Source organism: Ylistrum balloti, unplaced genomic scaffold (assembly GCF_031769215.1).
Source record: "Ylistrum balloti isolate Yb309-2 unplaced genomic scaffold, AGI_CSIRO_Ybal_v1 Utg369800, whole genome shotgun sequence".
NCBI classification, from domain to species: domain Eukaryota; kingdom Metazoa; phylum Mollusca; class Bivalvia; order Pectinida; family Pectinidae; genus Ylistrum; species Ylistrum balloti.
The window spans coordinates 1779897-1791477 of NW_026781978.1; positions in this window are offsets into that span (position 1 = coordinate 1779897).

Consider the following 11581-nt stretch of genomic DNA (forward strand, 5'->3'; position numbering starts at 1 on the left):
ATTTGTAATAAACGATCAGTTGTTCCTAGAAACTTTGTTAATGGAAATAAGGGGTAAATCTGTTTCATATACATCATATAAGAAAAAGTAAAATAATCTTAGAGAGGAAGAACTTAAGAAATTAACAGAATCTTTGGAGGATGAAACTAATACAGATCAGGAGCAACTAGATAGGGTAAAAAATGACCATGAGGCAATCCGTTTGAAAAAAAAACTAGGGAAAGCATGATCAGAGTCAAAGCGAAATGGATAGAAGAAGGGGGAAAACCAACATCATCCTTTTTTAGTTTAGAAAATAGAAATTAAGTGATACTGAATCTGAAAACATCGAGGGAAGCATAACATTTGATGTAGCAGGGAAAACTCTCAAAGACATGAATAATAATGAATGTCCTGATGACAATTGTCATATTTAAGGTATAAATGTTGAAAATACACCAATTTTAAATGTTCAGTATGCTGATGAAACTGGGTTAGTTCTAGATGGGTCAGAGATATCTCTCAGGGAGACAACTGTAGAGTTAAACAAGTATGCAAACATTTCGCGTTTAAACATCAACACCAGCAAAACACAAGTAGGCTGTAGAAAGTTTAGTGACCAGACTTACCTGTCATAATTGAATTTACAATGGGAAGAGAAAAGTTCACTTTTTTTTGGATAGATTTCATTGTGGATTTCTGAAATTCTGAAAATGAATTTTGATCAAGCAAAAATTGCAAAACTTAAAGCCCTTATCAGTATTTGGAATAGACGGAATCTAACTCCAACAGGCATAATATATGTTATTAAATCATTGTTATTTCACAACATAACTATATGTTTATCTCATAACCAAAGCCTTCAGAAAAATATATTAATCAGTTGAATACAATTTTATATGATTTTTTAATGAAATATTAAATTTCATAAGATTAAGAAAGATGTTATGATTCAAAGTTATATATACTCGGCGCCAATGAGAACGCAACACTAAAATTCTGGACATAATATATTCTTCACAACAAGGATTAGATTCTTATTCTGCTGTATTTAGCCACAACACAATTCACTACAAAACTAACGAAATAATGTTCGAGTAATATCAACTCCTTGTCGTACCACAGGGCATTGTCGTAAAAGCATGAGTTTGCACGTCGTCGCTCTAAAGTGCGTTATATACTTGTTCAGTCACTACTAGTGAACACTGTAGTTCAGGCAGGCATTTTCCCGTTATCAATTTTTAAAATTGTCATCATTATTTGCTACAAATACCTCGACTGACAGACAATGAAAGACACGAAGCTCGGGGTATGCTGGCAGGAGGGCTTTCTCAGAGGGAAGTTGTCAGGAGAATGGGTTGTTCTGCTTCCACAATCAATCGACTGGCAGAACGAGTGCGACAAACCGGATCCGTAAGAGATCGACCTCGTCCGGGGCGAAAGAGAGTGACGACGCCAAACCAGGACCGTTACATTCGACTAAGTCAAATGCGAGATCGTTTTCAAACTGCGACAAGAATGGATAGACAGACGATAGGAAATCATGGCAGACGTTAGTCAGCTAGTACTGTGCGCCGTCGCCTTCGCACAGCCGTTTGGCGTCGCGCCGTCCATTTAGAGGACTCAAATTCGCCGTCAAAATCGTCTAAATTGGACAAGACAGCGCCGAGGATGGACCCAACGTCGGTGGGCTGGCGTCCTGTTCACCGACGAATCGAGATTCCGCCTCAGAGGAAATGACGGTAGAATTCGAGTGTGGCGACGTCGAGGTGAAAGGTTTTTGGACTGCTGTGTAACGGAAACGGATAGGTGGGGCGGGGGCAGTGTGATGGTGTTGGGAGGTATCTCTTTTGCATACCGTACCCCTCTAGTAATTATTGACGGCAATCTAACAGCACAGCGCTACATCAACGAGGTCTTAACTCCTGCTGTTGTTCCATTCTTTGCTGGACACCCAAACATAGCCTTATTACACGACCACATACCGCTCGTATCACTACATACTACCTTCAACATCAGAACATCGCAACCCTTCCGTGGCCAGCGTTTTCCCCGGATCTTAGTCCAATCTAGCATCTTTGGGACCAATTTGGTAGGGCTGTGAGAGAGCAACCACAACAGCCCCAGACGCGTCGGCAGCTTGAAATCGCTCTTCAGGAAGAGTGGAGGAACATTCCTCAAATCAAAATTCAACGCCTTATTCGGTCAATGCCTCGAAGATGCCGCGCTTGTGACGCTGCAAATGGTGGCCACATTAGATATTGAACGTGGTAATTTTGATTTTGGGGGTATGGACATTAGTGACCGGAAATCAAAGTATTCCCATGATGTAGTGCTGATTGCATTGAGTGAATTTTGTTATGGACATAATCAACTTTTAGGTATTTTATTAAATATTGTATTCAAAACTATAACTGGTAACTTTTGACAGTAATTTAAAGGTGTTGCGTTTTCATTGACGCCGAGTATACATGGAGGTTTAAATATGATAGATGTTCATACTTTTATAGATTCTCTTGAGCTAGGCTGGATAAGAAGAGTAGTACCATCACATGGAAAATGGAGATTAATAGTTATCTTTCCAACAGAACACAATCTGTCTTTATCAATGAGTGTTGCTCTTCTGTGAAGACTACTTCTGCTGGAGTTCCACAAGGGTCCGTACTAGGGACCTACTTTTTCCTAATTTATATTAATGATATCTATACAGAACTTACATCTTCATCACGCTTGTTTGCTGACGACACGTCACTCTCCTACTTTTCTCGAAATATAGCTGACATAGAATTAGCAATTAATAGTGATCTGAGAAAATTAGAAAAATGGTCAAAAAAATTGGCTGATGTCTTTTTATCCACACAAAACAGAAATAATGATAATAACAAACACACAACTTGAACACCAACCACGCTTCATTTTTAACAACACTAACATCTAGGAGTCGAACTGAGTAGTGACGGAACATGGAATAAACATGTAGAAGAAATTATTAGAAGGGTCTCTAAATATATAGCAACTTCACGTAGGTTATAATTAACATAAGGCCATTATTAGAATACGCTTTCGAAGTATGGGATAATTGTGGAGTTATTATGTCATGAAATATCGAAAAAAATCCAACTAGAGGCAGCCCGAATTGTGACTGATTTAGCCATATATACTAGATCTGACTTACTATTAGGATAAACGGGTTGGGAAGAACTTAAATTAAGACGCCAACACCGAAAGTTGTCCATTTTTATACTATAATTAACGGGACTGTGCCATCTTTCCTCAGTAATTTCCTCCTGAATCGATATTGGCAATTTCGCTAGGTATAACTTAAGAAACGCAGATCAGTTACGACAGCCAACTTACCGTCTTCAATCTATGTGTAACTCATTTTCCCTTCTACAACTGAACTCTGGAATAGTTAGATGAAAACTGTTGGTTCACTGAATTTGTTTAAAACCAAACTATGTACAAGAAGCATCAACAAGCTTAAATCGTGCTTTTTATCATGTGGCCCTCGTCAGCTAAATATTCTTCATTGTCGTTTGAGAAATAGAGCAACTGTCGTGGTATCCGAGTGACATTTCGATAAACGTTCTTTTAAACGTAATGCTAAGTTCAGCTGAAAACTCGATTTTAGCTAGAGCTGTTCAAAAATTTATTGATGCATCTGAGCGATGTAGCTAGTTATCTCCATTCCCCACCTTTCCTCCTTTGTACTATATACTCCCTTTTCCCCTCTTTACCTACCTTCCTTCCTTCTCTTCAGTCCTTCCCTTTTGTTTCGATCAAAAATCATTATATATATATATATATATCGTTACATTGCTTGTTGTTTAAGTATTTGTGTATAAGTTATGTAATGGAGTTTATAAGTTGGTAAAACTTGTGCCCAGTCCTGTTGTACGAACTTTCTGTAATAAAATAATTATTAAATCAAATCAGAGTCCGGAAAGACCTGGGTTCGAACCCTTGTGTAGCCATGCATTTCCCCGCTCCTGTTACCGTGGTGTCCTGGTTTTGAAGCCTTATATTCTATCCAGCGGTATAGGATAACGTGGTGCCTGGTTTTGAAGCCTTATATTCTATCCAGCGTATAGGATAACGATTAAGGCCTTGATAATTAAGACACGTCGCCAGAACACTGACATTCGTCGGTGAGACCACTTCTAAAGATGAGACGAGACACGAATAACCAATAAATATCATAAATAAAGTTGATGTACTTATGTTATACTGCATGGCCTTTGAATAAATGTCAGTTTTTCAATAGAACAGCTTAAGTTTCAAATAAAGTTTTGTGTATCACAATATATTGTATCATGACTTCCTGTTCATTGTTCAACGGTATTGTACTTATGGGAGTTATGATACATTCTAGATCACAAGTGAGATATAACTTGCAATTAATGACGTCATTTTTGCGCCATGTTGACTTACCTATACCTACGGTTGGTATATTAACTGTAATTTCGGATAAAACATACGAAGTCGTACTTCAGAGTTACAAAAATGCATTCTGAAATGATTATGATTTTCTGGAAGGTCATAATTACAGTAAACACAGATACATTGGAGGAAAACTCTTTATAATTTGGTTACACAAACACTCAGATTGCATTCATACTGACAGATACCGTCTGAAGACCGGTTAGCAGTTGGTACATCATATATCCACGAAAAGACTTAACATAAATTTCCATTTGGCATGTGATTTTTGAGACGAATTAAAGAATTTTTGAGAGATGATGATTTCGCGAAGAGTTTCGTAAATTACATTTCAAATAGAAACAAAAACATACTTTTATGACACAAGATCAATTCCTTGAAGCCATTCCGGTTCTAAGCACATTGCAGTATCTTTGGTCTGCTTTCTTACGTTACGATGCAATCTGTGAATGCACGTGTTCTGTCACTTCAGCACCTAACCTTGACGTCAAAATAGGAAATAATACACTTAAACAATACGTTCGTTTATAGAAATGGCCGACATAATCTTGAATATTTTTCTTTATCTTATAGAAGTTCACTAACTTTCTCATTATTCACTGTCACTTATCTATCAAAAATGTTAATTTCAATATTTTTCATTTTTTCAAAACATGATAGAATGTTTGTGTTGTTGCAGGATGTCCAATGTTTTTTTTTAAATTTCATTTTTTTCCCTTCTTCTTCTTTTCAATTTTAATAGAGATGATAAGCAGCAAAGAAGACATCACCAAATAGTTCCTAGTTGAAACGTGACTTACCTTAGCGTTAGATAGTGAAACATTTTTTTACCAAAGAAACACATCTGTGCCACTTCATAATGATGTCAGAATCGAAAACCTTGGTTTCTACGCCTGTACCGACCCAAATTATTTGCTGGCATATGACTTTGCACTGAAAAGGCTTTACAATAAGGAGCCGGTAATTTTTTCTAACAACAACAGTGAAACTGTCAACATTCCGTTATACCCAAACCTGAACTTATATCAACAGAAATTATCTAACAAACCACTCAATGCAATAAAAGTTAAAATTCTACTGTGTGGAGATGTAGCTCTAAATCCCGGACCGACCAAATATCCATGTGGTCAGTGTACGAAGGCTGTTAGGTCCAACCAAAAAGCCATCGCCTGTGATAGCTGTGATCGGTGGTATCACGCCAAGTGTATCCGCATGAATACAACTACATATAACAACCTATCCTCAAGTGATGCTGAATGGGAATGTCTTACTTGTGCTCTCCATAACTTCTCCGACTCATTATTTGGTAAATCGCCAGGTTCAAACACTCATCACTGTATAACGAGTGAAGAGAGTTACCTCCCTTCTTCCACTACACATACACAGTCTACTTTTGACTCTGGCCAATTTGGAGCTTTAAGAAAAAGGGATTGCATTTTATCCACTTAAATGCCAGATCACTTCTAAAAAAGGCACATGAACTGCAGATAATAGCTGACAAATCCAGAGCAGCTATAATTGCTGTAACAGAGACATGGCTAGATAACTCAATTACAGTGTCAGAGATAAAACTTCATAGTTACTCAGTTCTAAGGAAAGACAGAAGTCGCTCAGGAGGTGGTGTGTGTTCCTACATCAGGAGTGATCTTACAGCAAACCTTCTACAGCTCGACGACGACTGTTCCACGTTGAACGAAACTTTATTTCTGGAACTGTTTCTTCCAAAATCCAAGCCCATCATTGTTGGTGCCTGTTACAGGCCACCAAAACAGTCGAACTTCATTAATAATCTTGAAAGAACTCTATTTCATTTGAAATCCAACTGTGAATTGATAATACTTGGAGATTTTAACATTTGTTTTCTTATTCAAAGTACTGAAATGCAAAATCCTATGTAAGTTTAATGAAGTTATTTAGCCTTACTCAAATTATCAAGGAAGCCACCAGAGTGACTGACACATCCAGATCTCTAATTGTCCACATACTATGTAATAACACTGAAAAAAAATACTCAGTCAGGAGTTTTGAACATTGGTCTTAGTGACCATTTTCTCACATTTTGTACCCGAAACAGCATAAAACATGTATTTAATTCTCATACCCATGTCACTGTTCGTTGTATCAAAATTATTGCAAGGAAACATTTCTATCATTACTGTCTGGTGCAAAGTGGAAGAGCTGTTTCTTTGCACCAGACATAAATCAGGCCTTTAATGTTTTAGAGATCTGTTCATGGACGTTTTAGATAAAGTGGCTCCAAAAAAAAGAAATTATAATTAAACAACGCACTGAACCTTTGATCACTCCAGAAATATTTGATCTTATTGCAAAAAGAGATTCAAAATTATCTTCTTTCAAAAGACATAAAAGGTCAGAAAATTATAAAGAATTTTGTCAATTAAGGAACAAGGTTCAGAAACTTGTGAAGCAATCCAAAAGCAATTTCTTTGAAAGTAAAATTGAAGAAAACAAAAATAATCAAAAAAATTCGAAGTAGTTTAAATGTCTGGGGTATGAAAAAATATCAAATCTAACACGAAGTCTGTTCTTAAAATAGATGGTGAAACTTGTCATGATAATCTCACCATAGCAAATCATTTCAACAGGTATTTTACTACCATTGCTTCAAAACTTGTGGAGAAAGTACCTACATGTAAAAACATTTTTCATTATACTTCAAAACTTTTCCATCAATTTTATAATGTGAGAAATCCTAACTATGTCAGGTTTCCCCTTCACCATGTCACAGAGGAGTTTGTGTAAATTAATGTCAGCAAAAGTACTGGTCTTGACCAAATTCCTGCAAAATTTTTTAAGGATTCTGCAGCTATAACCGTGATTCCAATTACTTTTCTCACCAATTGTCCATTTCTGAAGGGACTTTTCCAGACGATCTTAAGTTAGCAAAAGTCATTCCTCTGTTCAAAAAGAAAGATCGTCTACAGGCGGAAAATTACCGACCTGTCAGTACTCTTAGTATGGTTTCTAAAATTCTGGAAAAAGCTGTATACAGCCAACTAGAAAGTTTTCTTGTTTCAAATAATTTATTGTATGAATTCCAATCAGGTTTTAGAAAATCACACTCTACTGATTCTTGTTTAATTCATCCTACTGATTATATAAAATCTCAAACAGCAAAAGGGTTGTATACAGGTATGGTATTGTTAGATCTCCAAAAGGCTTTTACAGTGAACCACTCGATTCTGTGTGAAAAGTTGAAGATTATAGGTGTTGAATCCTACAGTTGGTTTCAGCCTTATCTACAAAATAGATCAAAATTAGTTCATTTGAATAGGGTAGACTCCTCATGGGAAAATATCCAATGCGGGGTCCCCCAAGGCAGTATTTTAGGCCCACTTTTGTTTCTAGTTTACGTAAACGATATGAAAGGGCCTGTTTCCAGTAATGTTAATTCTCCATAGGAGCCTGCCCCCGTATAATTTCTTATCTAGCTCAACTACTGTTTTTTTTTCTTTTTCCGAAAAATAATTTTACACCTTTCCGACACCCAGATTTCATAATTTCAGTGAAAATTTATTTTTATAAAGTTGTCAATTTAAGCATCAAAGACATAAGTTCGTAAATAAAAGAAGGTTATCTCGAAATGGTAATTCGCAACATAGTATAAATTTCTTTTGATAAACATTTTCAAAACATCGTGTTTACTCATAAAACATTTTTTTATGAAAAAGTGTTTCTCTCATGTTTTTTCATATCTGTATACATATTCTTAACATACCGAGCAAATACTCTCGTTTTTTTGTTAATTATCTAAAGAAAGTCGAAAATCGGCAATTCAACCATAGGCTAATTCAACCCAACATTTGAAAATGTTCCACCACTTACATTTTGATGATTTTCCCTCTCATCAATAGCATATTACGTACTATTTAATAGGATAAAAATTGGTTTGCATCCAACGCCCATAAAAGGGTGTATTCTCTAAAAAACACAGTTTTTGTGTCTAAAATGTTATCATCGAAAATGGCATTTTTGAGATTGTTTCTTCCATAAAACAGCCAAATGGCGCGATGGAAACATGATTTTTTGTCACAATTATGCCATGAATGTATTCTTTACGGTGACTATCATTTGATTAGATTTTCATTAATATTTTACATAACATGCACATTTTATCAACACTTAGACAGCTTCTGAAAGGTACAACTTTGAGGAGCCATAAAAAAACAAACCAAGTGACCTAAATCTTTATACTTTATAGATTTGTGACCACAACGGCATGGGCAATGCACCACCAACAGGAAATTTGAATCAGAGAAGGGGCCGTTTTGGAAACCGGCCCTTAGTTTTGACAACTCATGTAAACTCCTTCTATATGCGGATGGCAGTGCAATCATTTTCTCTCATAAAAAATTAACTATTGTTTACTTAAAATTATCTGCTGTTTTGGAATCATGTCACGATTGGCTAGTTGACAACAAACTATCTCTTCATCTTGGCAAGACTGAAAGTATTTTCTTTGGCCCCAAAAGAAAATTTCAAAATGTCTTGTTTTGGACACGAAATTGGCTCACAATCGTCTGTAAAATACCTCGGGGTTGAAATCGATAAATTCCTCTCTGGAGAAGAAATTGTCTCCAATATTGTATCTAAAGTCAATCAAAGATTAAAATTTCTGTATCGCAACAGTGGCTGTCTCTCTCAAAAATCTCGTAAAACTTTATGTTCTGCTTTAATTCAATGCCACGTTGACTACGTCTGTTCATCTTGGTATGAAGGATTGTCCAAAAAACTTAAGGGAAAACTTCAAACTATACAAAACAAAATGGTACGTTTCGTTCTTAATCTTGACTCTAAAGCTACTGTTTCCTTCAAACAGCTTGAAAAACTTGACTTGCTTAATGTGAGACAAAGAGTGACTCAACTTCGTTTGAACCGTTGTTTTGATATTTTCGACAACAAATGTCCAAAATATATGAGGGAATTTTTTACTAAAAACACGAAACATTTCGGCACCAGGCCAAGTAACATGAATTTTTCAGAAAAGGATGTTAAAAACATGGAATCCTCTACTTTTTATTATTCGGCCGCCAAAGACTGGAATTCTCTCCCAGATAACATCAAAGGGACAAAATGAAAACAGCAGTTCAAAGTCAAGGTTAAGAATTATTTGATGATTAAAGCAAAAGCTGAAGAAAATTCCGATTTTGTCTACTTTTAGATACTCAATTTATCTCCTTGTAATACTCTAGTCTTGGCCAGTTCCGGAAGGTGGTAGGTCTTTTTGTTTTATTTGCTTAATCTCATATTTTTCAGAATAAACCAGTGTTTTTTGTTTATATACCATTGTCTGAATTAATAGTAGCTAAAGATTATTCTAGTCATGTTCTCTAATTTTAATTAATTAAGCTATTTAATTGCATTGGATGCCTAGGGAAGTCAAACGAAAAATACAGGATTCTTCAAGAATCAGACTACATGTGGTTTTGTATTGCTTGTAGGGAAATTGTCCAGAAAAACATCATCACAGATATAAAAATCGAGGAAAGGTGTAAAGAAATTATGGAGAAATACGAGAGTAGGATATCGGCCCTAGAAAGCACGATGAAAACAAAATGTGATGAGGATGCCGTACGGTCCATCCTAAAAGAGGTGAGAGACTCGGAACAGAGGAATCTAGAATGGCCAAAGCCACATGAAGCGGGGACGGCAAAATCACAACCAAATTCGAACATAATAAACATTATGTCCGAGATCAACGAAAGAAAAGCTAAGGAATGTAACCTTGTTATATACGGCATTCCGGAACTTGATTCATCTAACAGGAATGATAGGATAGCGCATGACATCAAAAATGTTAACACCATTCTTAGTAAATGCAACACCAGTAATGCGGAGAAGGACGTCATTAAGTGTTCACGTCTTGGTAAATTCAACAAAGAAATAGGAAATGAGCAACGAAAGGGCAGACCTGTGTTGGTAACATTGGGCAACATCGAAACCAAAAAAGCAATATTTTAAAATATAAAGAACTTACAAGGAGAGGAAAATTTCACCAATGTAAACATAAGTAATGACCTTACAAAGGCAGAAAGGGAACGTGAGAAACAGTTATGGGAACAGGCAAAACGGGAAACGAGAGCAGAATCAATCGGGGGAATTCACGTACAAAGTCCGAGGCCCATCCTGGGCCAGAAAGGTCATGAAGGTACGGGTCTCAAGAGACAATACCGATTAACAAACCAGAGGATTATAGCACACAACCGGGAAAAACGAAAAGAACAAACTGTTATAAAGAATTTAAAATGTATGTACACAAACGCCGATCAGCTAAAAAACAAAACGTCAGAGCTAAACATAAAAGTAAATGATGTAAAACCAGACATAATAGGAATAACGGAGGTAAAAGCTAAATCTAGATTTCAAGATATAAAAGCATCAGAATATACGATAGACGGGAACTCAAACTATACACTTTTAAGTAAAAACATTGATAATACAGAGGGTAGGGAACTACTGCTTCTTGTCAACCCGAAACTAAGAGTGGACGAAGTGAAAATGCAAACATCATTTCAAGAAAACCTTTTTTGTTGAAATAAGTATAAACAACCATACAAAGATCCTAGTAGGCCTTAGTTATAGATCCGATTCTGGAACTGCTGAAAATGATAATAAGTTACAAGATCTTATTGAAGAATCGTTCCAGAAACGTTATGAAAAAATATTGATAATGGGAGATTTTAACTATTCATGGAGTCGTGGAACACAGGAGAAAGCATCGAATCGCAGGAGTATAAATTTGTACAAAAATTACAAGACAACTTCCTCTTCCAACATGTGCAGGAGCCAGCAAGATGGCGAGGAAAAGATAACCTGCATGTTCTTGATCTTGTTATATCAAGGAATGAAACCTCGTTATCAGAAATTGAGTATCAAAGTGCGCTAGGTAAGAGTGACCATTGTGTTCTAGTTTTTGAAATACCATGTAATGTAAAACTCAATCTACAGAAGAAAACGAGGATTTGCTATATCTACATGGACTACCAGAAAGCTTTCGGTACAGTTCCTCACACCAGACTCCTAAGTAAATTAAAAGCTTACAATTTCTCCAATCAAATTAACTCTTGGATATCAGCATTCCTCATTGGACGACAGCAAAGGGTTTCAGATAATGGTGCAGATTCAGAGTGGGCTTAAGTTA